This window comes from Pelmatolapia mariae, linkage group LG6, assembly GCF_036321145.2.
Source record: "Pelmatolapia mariae isolate MD_Pm_ZW linkage group LG6, Pm_UMD_F_2, whole genome shotgun sequence".
In the NCBI taxonomy this organism is placed as follows: Eukaryota; Metazoa; Chordata; class Actinopteri; order Cichliformes; family Cichlidae; genus Pelmatolapia; species Pelmatolapia mariae.
The window spans coordinates 37,144,524-37,167,662 of NC_086232.1; the positions used below are offsets into that span (position 1 = coordinate 37,144,524).

The window sequence follows — 23,139 nt, forward strand, 5'->3', positions numbered from 1 at the left end:
GAATTGGAGACTGAAGTTGTATTGAAGTCCCAGTGACTCTCGAAGCTTGGTTATCAAGTCTTTTACTGTAGAAGGCCTTGAATGTAGGATGACTTTCCTTATATCTGCCTCTGTTAGAATGACTCTCATGGTCATTTTCTGGTTTGCAGTCATCTTGGAAATAGAAACAACAATTAGAATATAACTTTACATATAAAAAAAGGAATTTAACGGCTAAACAATCACTATGTGCATCACAAAAATAGTTGATTAATGCATTTGTTGCCTAAATTCAGTACACTTTTTTTTCCTTCAGAAGAAACATCACTATGAAAATAATTAAGATAACTTAAATGATAGAAGTGTTTATGATTTCAAGTCAAAATATTTGAGAGCATCATACTGGGCTTTGGAAAACACTGAACAAGCTGAACTATCACCAACACAGAAACAAGTTATGAGTACTATCCAGAGGGGGAAAAAACTATGGATGTCCATGAGATTGAAGTTGTACATCCAATAAATGTGTGTTGTTTTTGTTGGTGTTGCTTGTGTCTGTGTGGTACATGACTTTGTTGTTTGTCTTGGTGTTCTATGTAAGATAAGAAAATTATGATTTATCCTGAGATTTAAGTGGTAATTCCATTTTTTAGTCTATTTCTATAGAAGCCCCCCTACTCAAATGTACAAGAAAAACATTTACTAAAATAGTCAGACATTTATGAAAAAATATAAAACCCTTCTCAGACTGTATTATTATATATTTCATCATGAGCTCTAAAATTAGACAAAAAACCTTACAGTCTAGACTGATTGCAGAAACCACACTTTTGCTTTTTAGCATATAATATGACGCTTGAGGGTCACTACTAAATGTTGACCATATGTGTATGCTGGAAGAGGGAACACATCATTTAGATCTTTCAGCTGCACCACACACAGAGAGGGGTTCCTGCTGTCACAGATGAGTTCAAAAGACCTCAGATGCTCGTGGTACCAAGCAGTCATCTCATTACAAATAAACAGGATCTCGGTGTTGAGTGCCACTATCTGTTTGATCTGCCTAAATGAAGGTAGCCCAGCGCATGAACCAACAGAGACTATCATGCCAGAACGATATGTAACTCCATCTACAGAGACTGATGATGCAACAAGCACTGATGTAAGCTGAGGAACTTTCCGGCAGAAAACCTGTTGGACATCCTCAGGATAAGATCTGATTGATGCTGTAGTGACCTTGTCCATTTCAACTGATGGCCTGAAAAATGAACTTGTGTCCAAATAGTAAGCCATCATTTTCTGATGCTTAACAGCCAATGTCAGAGCTACATTTTTGAAGTTGTGGGCATTACGTATGACCCGTTTGAAGAATTTGTGTTTCCCCTCAAATCGCATTGTCCAAACGTCTGAAAGGGGACCAAATGCTTTGATCAGCTCGGGGTAATGCTCGAGGTAGTGATGTTTTGGCCGTAATCTAAAATCTGGGAATGTTGTTTGCAACAATTCTCTGTGTTCTGACACTTTGCAGTCAAGGAAATGTACTGACTCTTCAGTGTGCTTTGTTGCAACAGCCAACTCAACAATCTCTTTTAGGAGCAGTAAAATGTTCCATGCATCGTCTCCCTCAGGGACTTTATGGCCAATGATAAGTGGGAGCAGCCTAAGTAGAGCCCAGTTCTCATGGCCATTGCCACCAATGGTCCCTTTGGTAGAGAAGCTGTGGGAAATTGGCTGAGGCTGGTCAGTTTTGTCATCAAAGGCATATTCAAAAGCTTTTATAGCATAGTTCAGTGTGTCTATGGTAAAATATTTTTTAGAAATCATGTTTGAAATGCAGAGTGATAGCTCAACAGGAACAATCCCTTCCAAAAGGTCATGGAGGATGTCGGGGGGATACCCATGGACAACGTGAAAATGCTCCAGACCATCAGTCAGTACACACTCTCCTTTAACACCATATTGTTTTGCCTTAGTAGGATCCTGCTTTACCTCCTGCACCTGCTGATTGTGAGCATCAATAGTGCGGGGTTCAAAAGCACCTGAATTTACCTCTTTGGCTTGCATCTCGTCCCTTGTTGCCATGCAGAACCTGCAGAATCTGTCCACCGTAAAGCTTTCGAAGAATCCTGCCAGAGAATGAGCAGCCAGGTTATCTGCAGCCACATATACAACTGTCCCTTTAACACATTCTCCCAACTTCTCAACATAGACACCATGTTGCTCCAAAGAAGCTAGATCTTGAATGAGTGGGTGGAGAATTTTTGCATAGCCAAATTCTTTCACATAAGAGGCTTTACACAAGACAGCAAGCTGGATGGAGTGGAGTGTGGATCTGTACTTTGATGGGACATTAGCTATCACCCAATACACTGCACTCATTTTGTGTTTCTTTCTAGATGTTCCCAAAGGGTTGGACACTTCAAAATCATCTGTATATAGTCCAACAGCGATTTTGAATTCATCCCCTTTAAGGAGGTCATTTTCATTACAGTATGTACCATCTCTGTATGAACTGTACTCATGTTGCACATGCTTTTGGATGGAAAGAGCTTTATCCAAAATGTCTGCCCTACTCAACATCTTCTGTAGCATTGGATGCAAAGGTACATATACAGCACTACATTTTTTTCCTCTTTCAATAAGGTACTCTACTGGTTTAACCTCTGTAAAGTTTTTATTCACATATGCTGCTCTCCTTTTTGTAGTTGATAAGGGGCCATTCTTGCCACAGAATTTCATCATTACATTACCCTTTTCAGCAGCCCTTACTAATTCTTCCACAACAGAATCTTCCACATTTGTATGTGGTTTGAGAATTTCCTTGACTGCATTATGCAGCAGTGGCTGGGCTAGTTCACAAATCTGTAGCAGCTGTTTTATAACTTCTTGTACTGTATTTTCTGGAATGTGTAGCACTGTTTGCATCTTTAAAAAAAGAGCAGCAAGATTGTGCTCCAGCTGTTTTTCTAAATCATGAAGATCTTCATTGGTAGAGTCCTCATTGTCTTCCGATTCGGAGGTGTCATTGGGAGGCTCGTGATATTCTTGTGCCATTTCATTAGTTACATTACCAGCAACAATTTCCGGCCTGAACATCCTCCAGTCGAGTGTTCTGTGCTCTTTACTTCTGTGTGCATTAAATGTAGAATACACACTGGTGTGAAAGTTGCAGCCATTAAATGGACACTGGACTCTGTGATTTACCTTCAAATGTGTACTGCGCAAGTGAGTGAGGAAGACTGCTTCTGTGCAGGGTGCAGAAAAGTCACATGACTGACACTGAAAGGTTACTTGTGCAGTATATATTGGCTGTGGAACCTGGGTTTTTTGGTGGATCTTTGCTAAGTGAACCTTGAGTGCATTCATGGAGTTGAATGTGCACACACATTCTTGGTGTAAGCAGGGAAATGGGGCTGTTCTTCCATAGTTTCCGTGTTTTAACCGGTAATGTTTTAAAAGGTAACCCCTTTTCTCACACATAAACTCACAATACTTACACTTCCACAGCATCTTCACAACACAAGGATCTGTAAAACATAAAACAAGAAAACTATCAGACCAAAATAATATTGCTGTATAACACAAAAAAGTAATAGAACCAAAATATATGTGTTACCATAAAACTGGCACGTAAATAGGTAAGAGAGAGTGAGGGAGAACGAGAACAGAGTTCCTACAGGTTAGTTAGTCTTTTTAAGACCTTTTATGTTAAAAATGAAAGGTGGCAGTATGTGTAAAAGTTGATAACAAGCCAAGCAGAGTTGTGAAAAATTAAAGAACACTTCAGAAGGCCACAAGAAAGTTTGTCTAACAATGTTGTTTTTTAACGTTGTTACATTTTTTTAATGTTAATCATTTCTCTAAGACATCGTGTTCTGAGTTTCTGACCTGGGTCATCATAGTGTTCTAAATCGTTGATTCAGCAAATATAAACTTATGTTACCCTATATATCAAAGTAATTGTGGTTGACAAATTAAACTGACTAAATCTAACTTTATTATTCTGCTGACAATAATAGATGGACTCTAGCTAGCAATAAGTAGCCTATATATTACCGATATGCACCAAGTTTAAACCGTACAGTAAGTGACAGCGTCAAAAAATACCTCCAAGCTTTTTGGTGTTGCATGTTCCAACAAAGATATTTATACTACTTATTTTACATACTAACCGTTCAAGGCGTTCAATGCTGCTGAGAAAATGTCGGCAACAGTCTGCTTTCTTCCCTCCCGCAGAGTCCGCGTTGAATCCGTTGCAGAGGCCTTGTGGGGCGCCCAGTGAAGTTTTGAATTAGGCCCCTCCCCTTTGTTATAAAACTAAACACACCAAGTTAATTCTACTAAACCGGATTAGTGGCACTTACTATTTCAGCTAAAAAGTACAATTAACTAATGTTGTTTAGTAATGATAGCAGGTTTTTACAAAACATAACAGTATAAGTAATGATCACTCAGAAGTTTAACTAGAAACAAAATCTGGGTTTACAGTGTACTCTATGTCTGTCAAATGTGTTTTTTCTCTTTTTTTTTCTTAAATAAAAATAACTAAAGGAATGGGAATAAATGATATGTTTTTGTGACAGGCTGCCAGTAAAAAAGTGGCTAAAGACACAACTTAAAATTGGTTATTTGCTAGGTTGACAAATCACGGGTTCATCTCTTGAGTTAAGTGCCTTTATATGCTTGAATGATTAATAGAGCAGTTTTAAGTGGCTTAAGAAACAAACAAACAAATGAAACATAAGCGAGAAAGCAGGCAACATCCAAAGAAAAACTTTGAAAGACCTTCAGAAAGCATGGAGAGCTAATAAAAAAAAAAATACAAGAAATTCTGGCTCTTTGGATGCAAGATATAACGAAAAGAAAGGCAACTCAAGATTTTGCACAGCACTCTACATGAAGTTTAATGAATTTTATTTAGGTACAACTGAAAAAATTGATTGAATTATTGCCATACAGTCCATACATGCACATCAGATGCATATTTAGTGAAACATGTTCAAAGTCAGCATTTGTCTTTCATCTGATTTTCTCTGTACCAGCCAAACCTGAGCTTTTGAAAAAGATGAGTAAGACAACCCAAAAGACAAAAAAGGGGAGTGCAAAATCCCCATCTTGGTTGGCATTTGCCGCAGTCTTTGTACTATGAAGCAGATCTTGTGCAAATTTGCCAGATGTCTGTGTCCAAGCACTGCACCTGGTGCATTCTGTCTGAGCAGGACTCATGTTCAAAATGTTGTTGGACTGTCTCTTCTTCATCTGCATAGCTCCATATAAATAAGAGTTCTGTCGTAAAGCAACTGCAGCTAATTTAATGACATGAATCATGTACGGAACTATACCACATTATATTTTGGGCTTTTATTTTGTTTTTCATATATTTGTTACTATTTGAGCCATCATCATGCCCTCTTTCCTGTTACTTGTTGTTATAGCAGACTTCCTCTCCATTTCTACTGGTGCCTACTGCCTATTTATAGCAAATTGCATTAAAGTAATTCAGAAATGTCTGTGCTAACTTTAGACACTGGCTGATACATAAAATCTGCGATATGGATTTTTCCTCATGTCTGCAGTGCAGAGGTTTGTTTGTTCTCATTTTGAGTAAAATAAAATCTGTTTTTTTGGAATGTTCAGCTTTTCAGTGTTGGCCCGCGACCTCTGACATCATTGATGTAGTTTCCAGCCTGAAATGTCAGCGTGAAATTTAAAAATGGATGTGGCTGAGGTGCCACTAATAGCACATGTACTAACATGTAAAGTGCTGCCAGTAATGTGTCCTTCCACCATACAATCAGCTTCACTGATCTGAAAAACTCAATTCATTTACACCAGCAAATGCTGTTATTTAAGCCATATTTCACTTTTTAAATTTCAGCTCCAGCTTGGTACACTATTATGGATAAACTATTCCTGGAGCCATTGTATGGGTAAAGTAATTGGTTAAGGACCAATAAAGGGAGAGTGGGAATTTTCTCAGAGTTTTAGGAGAGTTTTCTCTGTGATTGCAATAACAACAGGATCTAATTCTTTATGCCTCCATGTTATATACAGACATAAAATCTGTTTAGCAAGGCCTTGTTTGACGAATGAGTTGACAAAACTTCAGACATACAGTATAGGAAAGGATCACTGTGACACCCAAATGAGCAAAAAGTTAAACTAACCATAAATGTAAGTGCTGATAAGGATGTTTTGTTATCCAGGTTTACAGACAGTGTATGTGCTGCAGACAAACACATCATGAAGAATACATTTCCTCAAAAACAAATTACAAGATTAAGAATTAGCATACTAGTTATATGAACGTTTGTTGATGGTTAACACTGATGTTATCAAAGATAGAAAGGTAGAAAAAAAGGAAACTGCAGATAAAATAATTCGTAAAGGTTAGGTTTAAAGTTTTCATCAATATAAAGAATCAAAACCTCCACAAAAAAATGGACATGGATGTCTACAATTCCAGGGTCAATCTGGTGTTTTTTTTAAATGTTATTATTTTTCCTATCTCTGTAGTTATGATTTCTCCTTCTTTCTTTCGTTCTTTCTTCTTAATAAGAATATATTGAGTAAACACAAGAATATGATGTTATTTGCATAAAAGCTGTAATTGCCTTAATTTCATTTTGATTGCATAATGATAATAAAAAGTCTGGAATGTTGAACCTTGAATCTTTTGATTCCAACCTTAATTAAATCCTTTGTCTGTTGTCTGTCAGTACAAAACAATTAGCAATCTAGACTTTGAGTTTTGATGTGTTGTTTTTCCCCCTGACAACAGAGAAAAAAGTTATATTACTATACAGTCAACAGAAAAGGGCCTGTCTGCTGAGAAACCACCCAGTGTGTCTAAAAAACATAACAACAAAACTAACCTATTGAAATATTTAAATACATGAAGTATGCAACACCAGATAGTAGCAGAGGAATACCTTTTATATGGTATCTTAGTGAAATTTTTTTTATTTCGCACAGTGGGCCACAATTAATGAAAACTAATGCTACATCTATAATGATGAAACAGAAAGCCTAGCATGTTCTGTGTCAGTTCTGCCTGTGAAGCTGACCAATATAAACACAGAGCGACTCCAGATGCTTAGATATTTTTTTACTGGTCAGATGTGTTCAACCGTAAACATGACAGAAGTGGGATGATGTTAGGAGGCAGAACTATGACATATAGCATACAAAGTATTTCAGTTGTTATTGTCTTTTAAAAGTTTACATTCTTTCCCTGAATTTCAATAGTTAGCATTTTCTTTGTGATGAATTCACAGATGATGTGAAAGCCAGCAAGCATGACTCACAAGAGAACAATGTTTGTCGTGTTTGTCAGATTAGATGTAAGAGTGCTTTTTGAGATGAGAAGATATCATAACAGTGAAAAACATTGTGAACATTCTGATCCTGAATACATATCTTTACTTATATGCACGTGTTTTCCTGCCCCTATATGTGTGTGTGTGTGTGTGTGTGTGTGTGTGTGTGTGTGTGTGTGTGTGTGTGTGTGTGTGTGTGTTTGTTAAAAAAAGAGAGAAAATGGTGGATTCAATATTCATTAAATGTTCTCAGTCTGCTGACCTTTTCCTTCCTCCCTCCCTGAGTCCATGCTTCATTTGATTCAATAAGAGACGTTAATTTTCAAAGCAAACCTTCACTTACAGATTTATTTCCTGGGGGTATTGCTTTGTGTACAGACAGGAGAGAAAGGAAGAAGGACAGTATAGCTCAGCTGGAAAGGAGATGGATGACAGTTGATCGGGGAAAGGAAAAAGAAAGACAAAAGAGGCACCTAAATGACCCAGTTTATGTTGTAAGAGTATCCTTATTTTGTCATTTTAAGGGTTGGAGAGAGAAAATCACAATAATTTATGTTTTGATAATTGCCTTAATTCTATACCAGTGTAGTTTTACAACTCTAGTAATGCAGAAATGCAGGCATGTACAATAAATGTACACTGTTTATGGTTAATCTTATTGTTGGATATATTTTTATTTTGGTTTTGTATTTTTTTTTAATTGAGTGATTTTGCTAATGTAAATAATATATCTCTTGTCTTGCTTTTGTGAAATGCTTTGTACACATATCATTTCTAAGTATTATGTTGGTTTTATGGCCAATTTATATGAGTATTACCTTACAAGTTTTGTCAGTATTTTGTATTTTTTTTCACTGAGTGTTTCAACATTTTTCCATGACTATATAAGAAGTTGTTTTTTGCTCTCTTTCTGTGTGTGTGATGCCCACTGACCAGTGCCAAATGTCTTGACTGCTGTGGACACGAGGATGCATTCAAAGCTGACACAACAAGCAGACACAGCCAAACGCAGTAGACTATTGCTCGCAAAGAGCGTCTTTGTCCACAGAAATCTATTTCTCAAAGACCAGCTAAGGCCCGGGGCTACAGACCTAAGAGAGAAAATGTGATTTCTCTTGTTATCTGAGAGATCCTGCTGCTTGTGTTGAAACCAGCACAGACCCAGACAGGCAGCCGAGAATATTTCTGTTGATCAGGGTGTTGATCCCACAACTGCTGTTTTTTAACACCTACAGTGTTTTGTTTTTATGATTTAGTTTTTCGTACTGATACACTGGACATAGTGTTAAAGATTCACATCCAAGTGTTGCATAACAGCAAATGATAAGTGATAAGTTCTATTAAATCAGTGTGGATTAGAACAGTGGTTACCAAATGATGTGATATAAGTTAAGCCCAGGTGTGCCATAGGATGTTTTTGACACCATGCATATGTTATGGTTTGTATGCAGTAATTAAAAGAAATCCTTCAAAATCTCTTTGAAGGATCCCAGTGCAGTCACACGGCTGCCAGCTGGGAAGTAGGACAATGTGACAGATGTCCTGACATTAATGACATTAAGTCAGTTCATAAGAGGAGAAAATTGATCAATTTCCTGGGTTTAAGCTATTAAAAGTACTTAATGCATAAAAATGGCTCTGTGACCGGCTCTGTAGACGCAAATCAGGCAAAACATTATGATCACTGTCAGGTGAGTTGAATAACAAAGATTATCTCATCACGGCACCTGTCAGTGGGTGGGATATATTAGGAAGCAAGTAAAAATTTTGTTGGCAGAGTTAATGTGTTAGAAAAAGGAAAAATGGGCAAGCGCAAGGATTTGAGTGAGTTTGGCAAGAGCCAATTGTGATGGCTCGACGACTGAGGCAGAACATCTCCAAAACTGCAGCTCTTCTGGGGTGTTCCCGGTCTGCAGTTGTCAGTATCTATTAACAGTGGTCCAAGGAAAGAACAATGGGCATATAAGCAATGAGCCATGGAGTTTGATGAATCACATTTTCTTTTAAATCATGTGGATGACCGGGTGCATGTGTGTTATTTCCCTGGGAAACACCTGGCATCAGGATGCAGTATGGGGAGATCACAATCCAGTCAGGGTAGTGTGATGGTTTGGGCAATATTGCGCTAGGAAACTTTGGCCATCCATGTGGATGTTGCTTTGACAAGTATCACCTATCCCAATATTGCTGCAAATCATGTGCACCCTTTCATAGATATGATATTAACTGATGGCTGTGGCCTCTTTCAGCAACACAATGAGCCCTTCAACAGTGCAAAATGGTTCACAAACGGTTTGAGGAGAACATCAGTGAGTTTGAGGTGTTCCCCACATCTCATTCCAATGGAACATCTGTGGGATGCGCTGGACAAACATGTTCATTGAGGCCACATCACCTACTGAACTGTTGCTAACATCTTGGTGCCAGATATCACAGCGCACCTTCAGGAGTCTAGTGGAGTCCATACCTTGACAGGTCAGGGCTGTTTTGGTGGTCAAGCACAATATTAGGAAGACAATGTTAGGTGGTTAAATGCAATTCCTGATCAGTGGATATCATTATATAATTGATTTTACTATAAAAGTATAATTTTTCTTTTGTTCTAGCTAGAGCTGAATGTGAATTTGGATGTGCTTAATGATTGTTATTTTTTTTAAAAAAAAATCATGGATTAATCTGCTCATTATTTTCTCCAGTGACAAATAATAGCAGATTTACAAAAAAAATGTGGAATGATTTTTTCATTTGTCAGTTTGATTACTTAAGCAAACATTTCAGCTTTGCTATAATAAACTTGTCATGGCTGTGTGCAAGCAGGCACGGAGAAAGGACCCAAAATGCAGGACTCGGAGGCAGACGTGGACTCAAAAACGCACAGCTTTATTGCTGGATAGCAACAGAACAGAACTAACCGAAACTGAGAAAAATAGAAAATAAACTAAGCAGGCTGGCAGACAGAACACACAGTAACCTGAGGGTTGAAGACATTAACGACACGACACCGAGTAGGGGAAGACAAAGACACTAAATACAAGAGGTGAACGGAGCGAAGAGGAAACAGCTGGGAGACACGGCTGACACTGATTACACTGACGAGACAGGGAGAGCACAAAGCTGAACGCACTGACATAGGACACAGACCTACAAAATAAAACAGGAAGCACACGACAGACAGAGACACAGACGCAGACTCATAAGCAGGCATAAAGGCATCATGGACAGACAGAAGACTAAGCACAGGCAACCTAAACTAAACATGAGGGCAAGATAACGAAACCCAAACCAGAAATAATCATCATCATCACCAGATAGCTTGAAGAAACAGAATACAATCACAATCAAAACAGCATCACCCGAGAATAAGAACTAATCCATAATGCAGAGAAAAACCAAAACCTAAGGAACTCAAAATACTGGGTCGAACAGACCCAGGACCGTGACAAAACTATAAACTTTGTTTTATAAACTATAGGTTTTTTAATCTGCAACACAACATATTATTGTTTTTTTGTTTCCACGTTTTTTGCACATAAATCTTAATTTGTAAAGTAATTAATAACAAAGCTATTAGATAAATGAAATGCAGTGAAAAGTACAGTATTTCCCTCTAAAGAGTAAATGTAAAAAATCGTATTAAAAGGCACTTTTACTTAAGCACTATATTATATTGATCTTCTAACTTTATACATTGTGCAACCTGTTATCATTTCCTAAATAAATACTCTCCTCCAGTGTTACCCCTCAGCCTTCTAGTAGATGCCCCTATGGTATCATTCTGAAAATCTTACATTGCCTAATTCTAACATGCATTTACAAGATTTTTACAGAGCTTGACCTTTGACCTTGAATCTCCCTGAGACTTGAACTGTCAGAGATTTTTAGCAGATGCACCTATGGCAGCGGTCCCCAACCTTTTTTGCGCCATGGACCGGTTTATGCCTGGTCACGGACCGGCCTTTAAGGTGTCGCAGATAAATACAACAAAATAAAACTAGTACCGGTACCGAAAAAAAGAAGATTTATTCATAACACACGTGAAAAGACCCAGGAAAACCGAGTTAACGATAAAAACGATAACAAAATAACGCTGAAAACCGATAAAAACCCTGAAAACCATACATATCACACCTGAGCCTCAACTCTCGCGGCCCGGTACCAAACGACTCACGGACCGGTCCGAGGCCCGGGGGTTGGGGACCGCTGACCTATGGTATCAATTTCAAAATCCTTCGTTACCTCATTCTTGAGTTATTGCATTTGCAAACTTGGGTGTCCATGTCGCTTTGCTGCCCGCTCACCTGCAGGGTGATAACAATACCCCATCAGCCTTTTAAGGCTAAAGAGTGAAAATTTATGTCTTTTCAAAAAAGACTTTTATTTCTGATTTTACTCCAAATTTTTGGAGTAAACACTTTCCTCTGTTGTCTAGCCAGCTGAAAGCAACAGGGAGTGGGAAATATTTGGTCTTCATAGAAAATAGTTTCAGACAGTGCTGATGTGAAAGGTTAATATTAGTGAGACACAGCTACAAACATTAATAGTGAAATACACACACATAATTAAAAATACTTGAATCCAGAACAGGAACAGGACACTCTGCCAGTGACGGTCAATATTGTAGATACATGGTGGCCTGAACTACAGTTCACTATAATTTGAAATTTTAATCTGTAACTACGCATTACATATTAACTTTATGTACTTTTTTGTTGGATAATTTTAGTTTACCTTTCACTTTGTCCTAACTTTGATTGTGACATTTATTTGGGCTTCTGACTCTACATGCCATGTAAAACGAGCTATCTTCTATGTCTCAGTCTTTCTTATCTAGCAGACATCCCTAAACTCACCTTCAAGTCTCCTTAGGTGTTTAGCTGAATTTTTTCAGGTTATGTAAAAGCCTCATTCACCCTGTTGATGAAGTGAGATAGTAACTTTCTTAGTAAATTATGTGCCTTTAAGTTGCAAATGGCACTATGCTTCCCACGCTCTCCACACTATCCACAACACATGACAAAATGCTTAAGTAGTAAAAACAGTAAATGTTGTTATTTTGTCTGTCTCTCACTTTGTTAAGATTTCTGTGATTATATTGCTGTAGGGAAAAACATTCTGTTCTATTAACGTGGTTTCAAACGTTGAGCAGTAAATTCAAGGACGCTCGCCTTTTTTTCTAAACATAACTCTCTGGGATCGTGTGCTAGAACGAGGTAATGAAAAGCCTCATTTTCACGACATGATTTTCAATTAAATACTGGCCTTCTGAGATTCATTTGGAACCTTTTTTTGTATGTTTCAATAATTAATAATACTTGTAGCCTACAGTTAATACAATTAACCTGCATTTTCTTTTGCTTCAGAACAATTGACTAAGTGTTTATTTGAAAAAATTACTTAATGAGTGCCAGTGGAAAACAATGTAAATTAGGCAAAAAGGCCAAGCCAAAAATGAGTAATTACAACAATGAATGAATAATTAAAGACCCTGTTTTTAAGCTTGTTCCTTATGCGATCGTGGCTCAAGAGTTGGCAGTTCGTCTTGTAATCGGAAGGTTGCCGGTTTGAGCCCGGCTCCCACAGTCTCGGTCGTTGTGTCCTTGGGCAAGACACTTCACCCGTTGCCTACTGGTGGTGGTCAGAGGGCCCGGTGGCGCCAGTGTCCGGCAGCCTCGCCTCTGTCAGTGCGCTTTACTTAGTCCTTAGGGACTAAGTAAAGCGCTATACAAATACAGGCCATTTTAAGGCACCCCTGGGATGATTTTCTGAAAACACAATTTCAATCAGTAATGCATCAGTCATAAATATTTGAATTAGCAGTTTTGGATTTGGCCACCTACACAAACAGATCCTTTTAACAAGCCTCGGGTTTCAATAAATCCCCAGCTCTCATGTACAGAGGAGAAGCATATTCACCCAAGTAATGCACGTAAAAGCATACAAGCCATGAACCTGCCGTTGCAATTTAAAAAGAGGAGACTAAGAATAAAGGTAGAAAAAAGGGATCCTAGTGTGTCGCCAGGTGCCAGATAAACATAGGAATAAAACTGTGAATCGGTTCTCTAGGGAGTCTGGCACTGAAAACAAAGGACCATGGGATTCCAGGTGGCCATGGAATTGGGAACAGAACAACATATACCACATACCACCACACAAAACATAATACATTTGACATAGACGCGACAATACAGACGCTGTAGACATTAAATGTGTGATATTGTCCTTCAAAGCTATTTTCTTGGATAGATGAGTGGGAGGATTCTTTTTCCTTTCTCTACATTAATCATTCATTGCTTTTGAGCTAATCCTAATCAGATTAGGATAAATGTTCCTAAATAACACGAGGAACCCAATCCAGGTCCATGGAGAAACAGCATTCTGAATTACCACATTCATCCAGCTCAATTTTGAAGTTGGGCTCAAAGTATTTACAGATCCATCTGCTGTGATGGTATACACCCTGCTGTTTGCAAAATATCAAATGGCTCTTTAGAAAGCTTTAAATCTTCAGTTTGTGCTTTTTTCCAATAACATATAGTCCACTGGCTTAAAGGTGCACTTCATTAACTGTGGGACTGTAGCGTAAGGTTTATATTGTTAACTGGTAATTATGAGACCGTGTGTTTCAAGCAATGATGAAGTGATGTAACAAGCAGTGTAACAAATTACTTTCTCCCATGAGTACTTTATCATTTTTTTGAGTAATGACCTCAACACTGTTATTGACGTAACTTATCACACATTCAGATTTGTTGTCTCCCTGGAAAATAAAACAACTGTACCTTTAGCTCGTAGACAGGCCGGGAAACTTGCAAAACTCTTTGAAAAACTGCACAGAAAGAGTTTTTGTGTTTGCTGATACTTGTTGAGTATCTGTACTGAAATCTGGAATGACAAGGAAAAAACAATGTGTTGAATGTGTAACTGTAACTGTAGGGTGACATTACTGTTTAGAGCTGGAAGGAACACCTGGCTGCAGCGCAACTTGCTTTATATCACTATCATGTCCTCATTAAGCCTTGGTTGTATCTCAGTTTTTATGGTCCTGGAAGAACTCAAGTTTTAAAAAATTACCATAATTTTAAATCCTCCCATATCTCTAAACCACACAATCACTGTAACTGAGTGCATGAAACAGAAGGACTTAAATCACGAACAATCTGTTTATGTAAATATATAGCCTAAATAAATTTTACACACTCCTGCTTAATTGTTCAGGATATGCCTCTTAACCCCCGAAAGTCTAATTCATCACCTTTTACAGCCCCAACCCCAGCTTCAAAACATAAACCTAACTCTTATTTCAAGAGAAAAACAAAAACAGAAATGCAAATAGTTGTTGGTGTGTTTCACTGAGACATTTATTACAGTTAAACAAATGTTTAATTACACATGAGAAGCATGCTGCAAGTCATACTGTAGGACTCTGTCAGTGTCTTACCTATTTCTCCAAAGAAGCAGATGCTAGGCCTTCTGCTGGATTGATTTTCTTCTCTCCCCCTGTCAAGCTCTTCTCGTGTAATGGTCCATCTCTGCCACACTGTTGAAACTGCGTTGAGCCACAGCAAACTGTCTTGTAATGGCACAGATGGATGTGACTTTCTGGTGGAGCTGGACTACCTGTGCAATCAGATTGGTCTGCAGGTTTCACGTCATGCCACTGGTGACAAGGACACCAGAAAAATCAGAGAGAAAATCAGACGGAGGGTTTAAGGAGAGAGCAATGAACTGTGGCCACCGCAGATCGTCTTGTTGTTGCCTTTCCACTAAACATGTTGTCACTTACAAAGTGAAATAAAATGGTTTATGCTTCTTAACTTGACAGATTCATATTCCTGAAGTTTAACTGACTGTATTATACTGTGATGACCAAGTGTTCCCTTTATCTTATTGAGCAGTTCAGATTATGTGGTATAATAAGGTACAACAAAGCACCCACAGCTTGTGTCTGCAATCATTTTGACTTTTCCTTGTTAAGTTGCAGTTCTGTGTAACCAACACAGAACTGCAACTCTGTCACTAATGCTCTGTATTTTAGCTATTTGTTAAGCCTGAAGCTATAAAGAACCATTTTGGAATTACATAAAAGTAGACGGTTGGGTTATGCATTATTCCAAACAAATGTAATTCACAATAAAATAAGACAAATACATCCCTTAGGTGAAAACACTGTATTTGTTCTCTTTAAGCATTCCCTCTAATGTCTGATTATTGTGGTGTTTTTCTTGTTTTATTTTCTGTAATTTCTGTCTTGGGAGGTAACCGAAGTCACAGTTCATCCTTAAACTCTCTACAACAACAGGAAAAACACATCACTGCAGATTTACGTATATACAGGATACCATGCACAGTGCTGCAGGCTATGCTGCCTGAGAGATGTGTGAATCAGCCTCGACATTATGTGTTCTTATTAACTTAACTACTACGATATCTGCTTCTGACAGCATCCGCTGTGAAGCAAAACATCAATGTGGCATCAAATCCCAAAATACATTTGCATTTATTATGGTTGGCACTCAGCTGTTAATCCTGTTCTGTATTTAAGATATGAATAAGAGAGTACAGTGAAATCAACAGAGAGCAGACAGCAATTAAAATATTTTCATAGACCAGAATAATAGAAATACAAGGAATCCATTGGTCCAGGGGTTTTGAGATTCTAGGTAACTTTTAGACAAGAACCTTGGGAGATTGAGCAAATCTCCAAACCTAATGGGAATGAGAATGCAGGTGAACTAGGGACTAAGGCAGGGGTCCAAAATGGCAAGCCCAGGCAATCAAATGCAAGCTGAGCACAAATGCACTGAATATACAAAGCAACAGCCTTTACTGTAACAAATGACATCAGGAGATTAGCTGCTTTATACTTTATGGTTAGGGATAACCAACCATAATTTTGTTGTACATGTACAATGACAATAAAGGGCAGCTCTGTTCTATTCTAACTGGTGCATCAGCAGAGACCAGACTACAACCCATGAGGAACACCCCCAGTTAAACAGTTGTGTAACTGTACATCTTTTCCATGGGCCACAAGACATTTTTATGCAACATCTATCTACAAAACTAACAATGGAACTGGAGAAAAAAAATCAAATAAGCAATATATACACTAGCAGGCATGTAATAAAACAAAGGTCAACTTGATTCCAATTAAAAATTGGATCCAGTTGTTATGAATACTCACTTAACCAAAATGAAAACCCAATGTGGGATTTTAGTTATTGCTATAAACAGTTTAAACCCACCTGAAGGTTTTAAATAGCCTTAAAAACCTTCAAACGATAATCATAACAGCCCCCGCAGTCACTTTATAGCAGAAGCCTATTCTTGCTGCATTCTTGTGATAAAAAACGCACATTTTATAAATGCTACTGCATTTTATTTGATTTGGAACCAGAAGGTCATGTTGGTTGAACAAGATTTTAAAACCTGAATATCATTCATCGCCCTACTAAAGGATGGGCAAAATCAGTTTAACAAACTTTGCAAACCTTGTTGTGTTGGAAGACTATTCAGGCAAATCTTTGTTAATAATGTGGGATTCATAATAAGTCAAAAAGATATGTATTTTCTAAATTATACATAATTGCTTTGGTTGTAGAAATGTTGTATTAATAAAAAACGTAGGAAGCATGAGAGCATGAGGGGCACCCTATAACTGTAGTAAAGGAAGAGCGTGTGTATTCGTGTGTACAAAGCAGCTAGTGTTGGGAAGTATTTGAAATGTGACATATTACAGATAATTATTAACCCTTTTAGTTTTTTTGACATATTTGAAACTAGGCAATAAACCAGAAACATGTGATACAACCTGGATATCCATGGGTTTGAACATCAACCGTCTTGCTGGTGACAGTGTATTCAGCACCAGGGACCATGCTCTACTCTGCAGAGTAAATCTACAATCTCATTCTCATTTCAGAAGAAAGAGCGTTCTTGTCTGATGACACGGCCGCTTGTCTTGATGTACAGTTGTTGGTTAGTTGCACAGCAATGCACATTGATTTGACTGGCAGACATTAGAGGAGCAAATTCAAATAAGATGGTAGGTGCAAAAGGAAGCTAAAAATGTTTGTGCAACAAATTAACTGCTTGTTTCCTGAAATTGAATGGTGTATAAATAGCAGAAGGATATATGTTTCTAATATAGAAGTATAAGAACGTATTGGTACACGGGTAGAAAATGAAAAACAAAATAAATGTTATATTTTGCATTTAACTTTTGGTGAGCACACCATATTCATACATATCATTTCTGAGTTAAGTAAATGCTACTTGCTGCAGTCACATTAGAGAAAATAGTGTTTGGAGGTCTTATCAAGATTAAAATTACAGCAACAACTTGAAAACAGCTGATTTCAAATGTTCTCTGTCTTTGAAAACAGGGATGGTGATAAAACAGCAATACAACAGAATCAGCATGCGAGTCTGCTATCAGTCTGTCGTGAGTCTGCTATCAGTCTGCTATCACTGAATTAGATGGTGTCAAGTCAGTTTTTACATCCATTCTGTATGTGATAATAAAGTGATTAAGTGTGAGAAGCTGGAGAAAGTCACAAATCTGTCGCTTTCTACATAGATAGAAATTCAGATTAACTACTTAGATAGTCCTCCACTAGTAAAATAGTTGCAGCAGAATGGCACTTTAACTTCAAAATCATAAAGGTGCTTGTAAACCTTACTTTTATACAAGCAAATAACCAGAATACAACCAGTTGAGTCTGTAAAGAGATGCACTGTAAATGAGTTGCAGTCATCGGTGTAGACTGATTCAAAATGTGTTGGGAATGCTGTGTTTATAAATTAGACAACAAGCTGTTTGGGAGTGATTGCAGTCAGTTTGAGTTGGGCTCTCCCACCAGTCACCATGTGCAATCACCTTGAAATGGAAAGTTGTTGCCCAGATGTTGAGGGTTTTGCAGGACCAACCTCTGAGCGACTAGTCACCACAATTACTAGCAATGTGAAAAAATCCATTGGAATCCCTGGGCAACCACTGATTTTCCCAAGTCATAAGGAGGTTGTTATACTATTTTTATTCTAATGTGATGGCGCTATTACCAGCCCTCTGAATATGTTTTTGTTCCAGTATAATTATGTTTTGTTTGTAGATTCTGTTTACACAGAATGACCTACACAGGCATATTTAAAGCATATTTTCCATTTATAAATATAATACTAAGCGTGTTTTTGTTGAATTGCTGTAAAATAAAAGTAAGCATTGCAATATTTTGCAAATGAATTTTCTTTGGATTTAATGCTTGTAGTCAGTTTTTCAGTTTGAACATCAGAAAGGGAAAAGAAAGTCAATAAAAACACTGGACTTTCCTTGACCATTACTATCAGAAGATAATTCTGTACTGAATGAGGTGAAATGCATTTCATGTTTTGACAATGCACCACATCAGTGTCACTTCTTGCTATGACTTGTAATAAATGTGAAAAGAAATTACAATTGTGTACCCCTTTTAAGAGCTGTTTTCCCTGCTTTTAGGATGAATGGATAATTTTATTCCATTGAAATAGATATCTAGTCAACAACAAAGAAGAGGTTTGTGTCTTGAGGTAAAACAGCTTGTGACTGATATAAATATAGATATTATGCTGCACCTTCACATGCAAATTGACAATGTTATAAACAGACAGACTGACAGAAAAGGAGAGTGGGAAATGTGAAGGACAGGATAAATGAGATAGGACATGCACTTACCAGCACTGATGTGACACAGGATGTTAGCTAAAATTTTATTTCAAATTTAGATGAAGTGATTTTTTTTAACAGAAGCACAGACAACTATAAATCTGCTATTTGGTATTCTGGTCATAATTGTGAGACAGCCTGCTCCACTATAAAAAACACTTTGTTAAAGGTCAGAGTACAAAACTGTCGCCAGACAGAGCTAGTAAACAAATATTGGACACAGAAGTGACAGAACATTATGAACAAATTTCAATACATTTGAAAGTAGACACAGTATAGACTGCCATACTTAAATTAATATATATTATAAACACAAGTGGGGGACAAGCTATTTCTTCACTTGATGTTTTGATGATCGTTGTGGAGAGTGTCATCTTAACACACTGGTCAAATATATCCCATAGGTGTACTGGGTTGACATCTGGTAAATCACACACCCATCAAAGCATTCACTGACACCTTATATACAGACAGTGTCATCCTGGAGGAGTCCAGCCTCATGAGGTGACCCCTCAAAACAAACATACAGCGATCTGTCCATCTAAAGATACAAACAGATCCAAAAATGCCAGCAAAATGTCCCCACAGGGTAACAGAGGGTAACTAACTGGTCACTTATCTGCATGTAAGGGTTCATGTCCTGCTGTCCACAGGTTAATAAACATTTCCTACCCGATAGTGGCCATATTGTGTGCTGCCTAATGTGTTTCAGATTCTCATTGAGGGATCAAATTGAAACAGATTAAAGGAGCCTGATCCTCTTATTAGACAACAGGAGACCTCATTACATCTTATCAAGGTTAAATAATGCAACAGAATCAAATGGCAAGCTCACAAATGTCAAATTAGTTCACAGGATGTCGCCCCTGAGAAATGTGTTCAGGGAATTTATCAGGACATGCTTTGATTAAACTCTTTAATGGGCCCAAGAGAAAACAATTTTAAATTAATAACTGCAATAATTATCATATAGTCTTCACAATGGGGCATTCAGTTTTGGCTCTCACATTAACTGACTGAGGATTTGCCTCCTATAAGCTCAATTTTAAACAAATGACCAGATTTAGTCACAAATGAACAATTTGTCTTTCAGATTAGACTTTGACAAACAGACTCAGAAGTACTCAGAAGCTATTTGTCTGCTCTAAACGAGCACAACTTCACCTTTCGTAAAAATAGTAGCAATATGAAATGTGATGTTAAATTGCTGCAATAATTGTGTATTAAATCCTTGGCTTCCATCTCAAGAGAACGCTAAAACAGCAAAGAAACTCAGGGCCTCTCGTATCAGGGTTATGACACCTGGAAAGAGTGCATGCTTTACTAATGACTTTAATCATTTGAATAAATGAATAAGAATCTATAATGAGGGTTTGGAGGTCAGGTGAGTTCTCAGTTAGATTATATAGATTATATATACTGTATGTTTGTTTAATGCTAATGTTATAACTACTGGACTCAAAATGGACTGGTTTAAAAAATGACCACTGATGGAATACTGGAAAAAAAAACCACATCAGATGTTGTTACTGTACTGGGTTCATCGTCCTTGTTGAATTATAAACCATCAAATTGTAATTTTGCTGCCAATCACATACAGAATAATATTATGTCTGAATTTGCATTGATGATACCTGAAATGGCAACATCCCGACACATTTCTAACATCATCTAAGTGTTCTGTGTATTTCCACCCATCATCGGTTTCCACACTCGTCTGTCCCAAAAACTGAATACAATACAGCTCTGCCCATTTGCATGATTTCTTGGCACAGTGCACATGGCTTGAAATTGCCACCGCCTTTGAGTATTCCTTAAAAATTCATTTGACTTGTGTGAGATGAAAGATGGAGGTGGGCAGCGACAGCATGTTTGGTAAAGCCCAGCGTTTTCTAAAACAGGGATCATTCAGATTGTCCTTTAACATCCATGCAATGTTAATGACAGACTTTAAGTTGTGTGTCTGATTCACATTTTATTGTCTGTATTAATATGCAGATTTGCTGTCTTACACCACAAAATTGATCATGCTCCACAAAAGATAAAGGGAGGCACACAAATGAGTCACAATCTGCATTATGAGAATAAAATAATTTACATACTTAACACCTCTATTTCCATGTATTCATGTGCATAATGTAATTATAGAGCTGAAATTTGAGGATTAATCTGAAAAAAAGGCTGAGAGGAGCTTAATATCTGAAATTGGCCCTATGGTTTGTTTGCATGCATTTGTGTGTCTCCAGCATGGTGCCATGTACTCCCACTGGCCATCTGTACCTGCTGCTCACTTTCTCTGGTTTGTACAGGTAGAACATGGTAACCAACTCTGTGCTTGCCAACAGAACATGGTTACCTGGCTAGGCTGTGCTTATTATGAACAGAAGCACACATGCTTACAAATGTCACAAATGAGCATTTCAGCAAGCCCAGACTCTCCCCTTTAAAGTAACTTTTAATGGTCTGAGCACAATCCAGCCCTCTCACAAAGCCAGCTCGCATTTATGATTTTTTTTCATTGTGTTCTGTTTGTTTTTTGCTTCAGGCAGGTGTAATGTCAGGCAGCTTGCACAGCAGATGACAGATGCTCTCCTTCAGTGAGAAATATTAACGAATATGTCCTCCACCTGACAGGACAAATGCTCAAGTGTTACGGCTGGCACATGTCCTTCAGTCATAAATCCAGAAACATATATATATATATATATATATATATATATACACACCAAGAACAATCAATGGCAAATGAACACATCATAAACCAGTTGTGTACCAGCTAATTGCTAGTTTTGTCTGCCTGGCGCTTGGAGCTGGGCAGGTAAAAGGACATTTGGCTCTTAAACCCCCTTTTTCACTGAAAACATTTGTTTGCTGAGTGTGGTTATAAATGATATTATGAAAATGGCTAGAGGGATGTTGTGAGCTAATAAACAAAATCAATGAGCCTAAACATAAGCTACAGCTCACAAGAGCTGAGGGGAGCCGCAGAGTGGGTCAATAACTTTCTGAGGCTTTCTATTTAGATGCAACCTCTTTCACATATAAAAAGTCATGTGGCTAATAAAACATATTGATTATAGACCATTTAAGATAGTACAAGTCATGCCAATATTGAACACAGTTCAATTTCCTGATTGATCTGTCTTACTGTTTTCTGGATTAATTCATGCTTAGTACTTGTTAAGCACTCAAAACTTAATGTCAGTATGAAAATTGATTTAAGCTATTTTGTGCATTGGAAATTTTCCTAATAATTGTTACAACCACTATGAGGTGGATGGAAAATTCTAGCTGTGCTCCCTTCAGTGTAATCTGATGTAAATAGAAGTATGCATATTTCTCAGCTGAATTCGCTTCATTCACTCTCTCTGAACTGTGCTGAGTGCACAAAAAGTATATGCTGGTATGTTGTGCAATATGCACATGTGAGTGATGGATGAAGAGATCTGTGGAACTGAGGGCAAGATGCATGAAAACATGACTAAATGCAAAACAAGACTTTTAAAAAATATAGATGAAAACAGAGGATTCAGAGGGAAGAAAGAAAATAACATGGAACAAAAAACAGCAGGGCGAGATATTTGGTAGTTGGAATTTCATCGTTTAACCACACCCGCCTACTTACTCATTCAATTCCCTTGCCTTTAGATGGTGCAAATCTAATTTAATGCTTTTCATTCTCAGGTCATTTACAGCAATCGACCCTACCGAGTCTTGCCAACTCTCTTGCGAATTCAACAGTAATTCATTATGTATGCACATTTCAGTGTATCTGTATTCCCCACGAGACACTTTGCATTTACGCTATGCTCCTTTTTCACCATTTGTCCTTCAACATTTCATGCAATCTCTGCTATTTCGTTTTGTGGGTATCTGCATACGGGAATATGCAAATCAATTTGCAGATGCAGCAAACAGGAAAGAGTGTGTATTGTACAACTGCAGGTTCACATCTTGACTCTACCCTAATGATATAATCACACAAATTATGTAACCTCTTTTAGTCTCTTAATGGAGGCAGATAAATGGATTCACATTTCAAGCCTGAATACTGGACTTCAAAGAAAGACATTAGTAGAAAAGAAATCAGTCAAATTTTAAAACTCATATATTCATTTATTTATTTAAATACTTTATTTC

General features: G+C 37.6%; 1 long non-coding RNA gene across 1 annotated transcript; it reads right to left on the reverse strand.

Moving 5' to 3' along the window:
• Positions 1–11,534: 11,534 nt before the first annotated feature.
• LOC134628739 (uncharacterized) lies at positions 11,535–14,918 on the reverse strand. The gene is made up of 3 exons (XR_010094005.1): positions 14,737–14,918; positions 14,078–14,180; positions 11,535–11,596 (listed from the first exon to the last, which is right to left on the reverse strand). It is a non-coding gene; the product is annotated as an uncharacterized LOC134628739 (long non-coding RNA).
• Between the last annotated feature and the right edge of the window lie 8,221 nt (positions 14,919–23,139).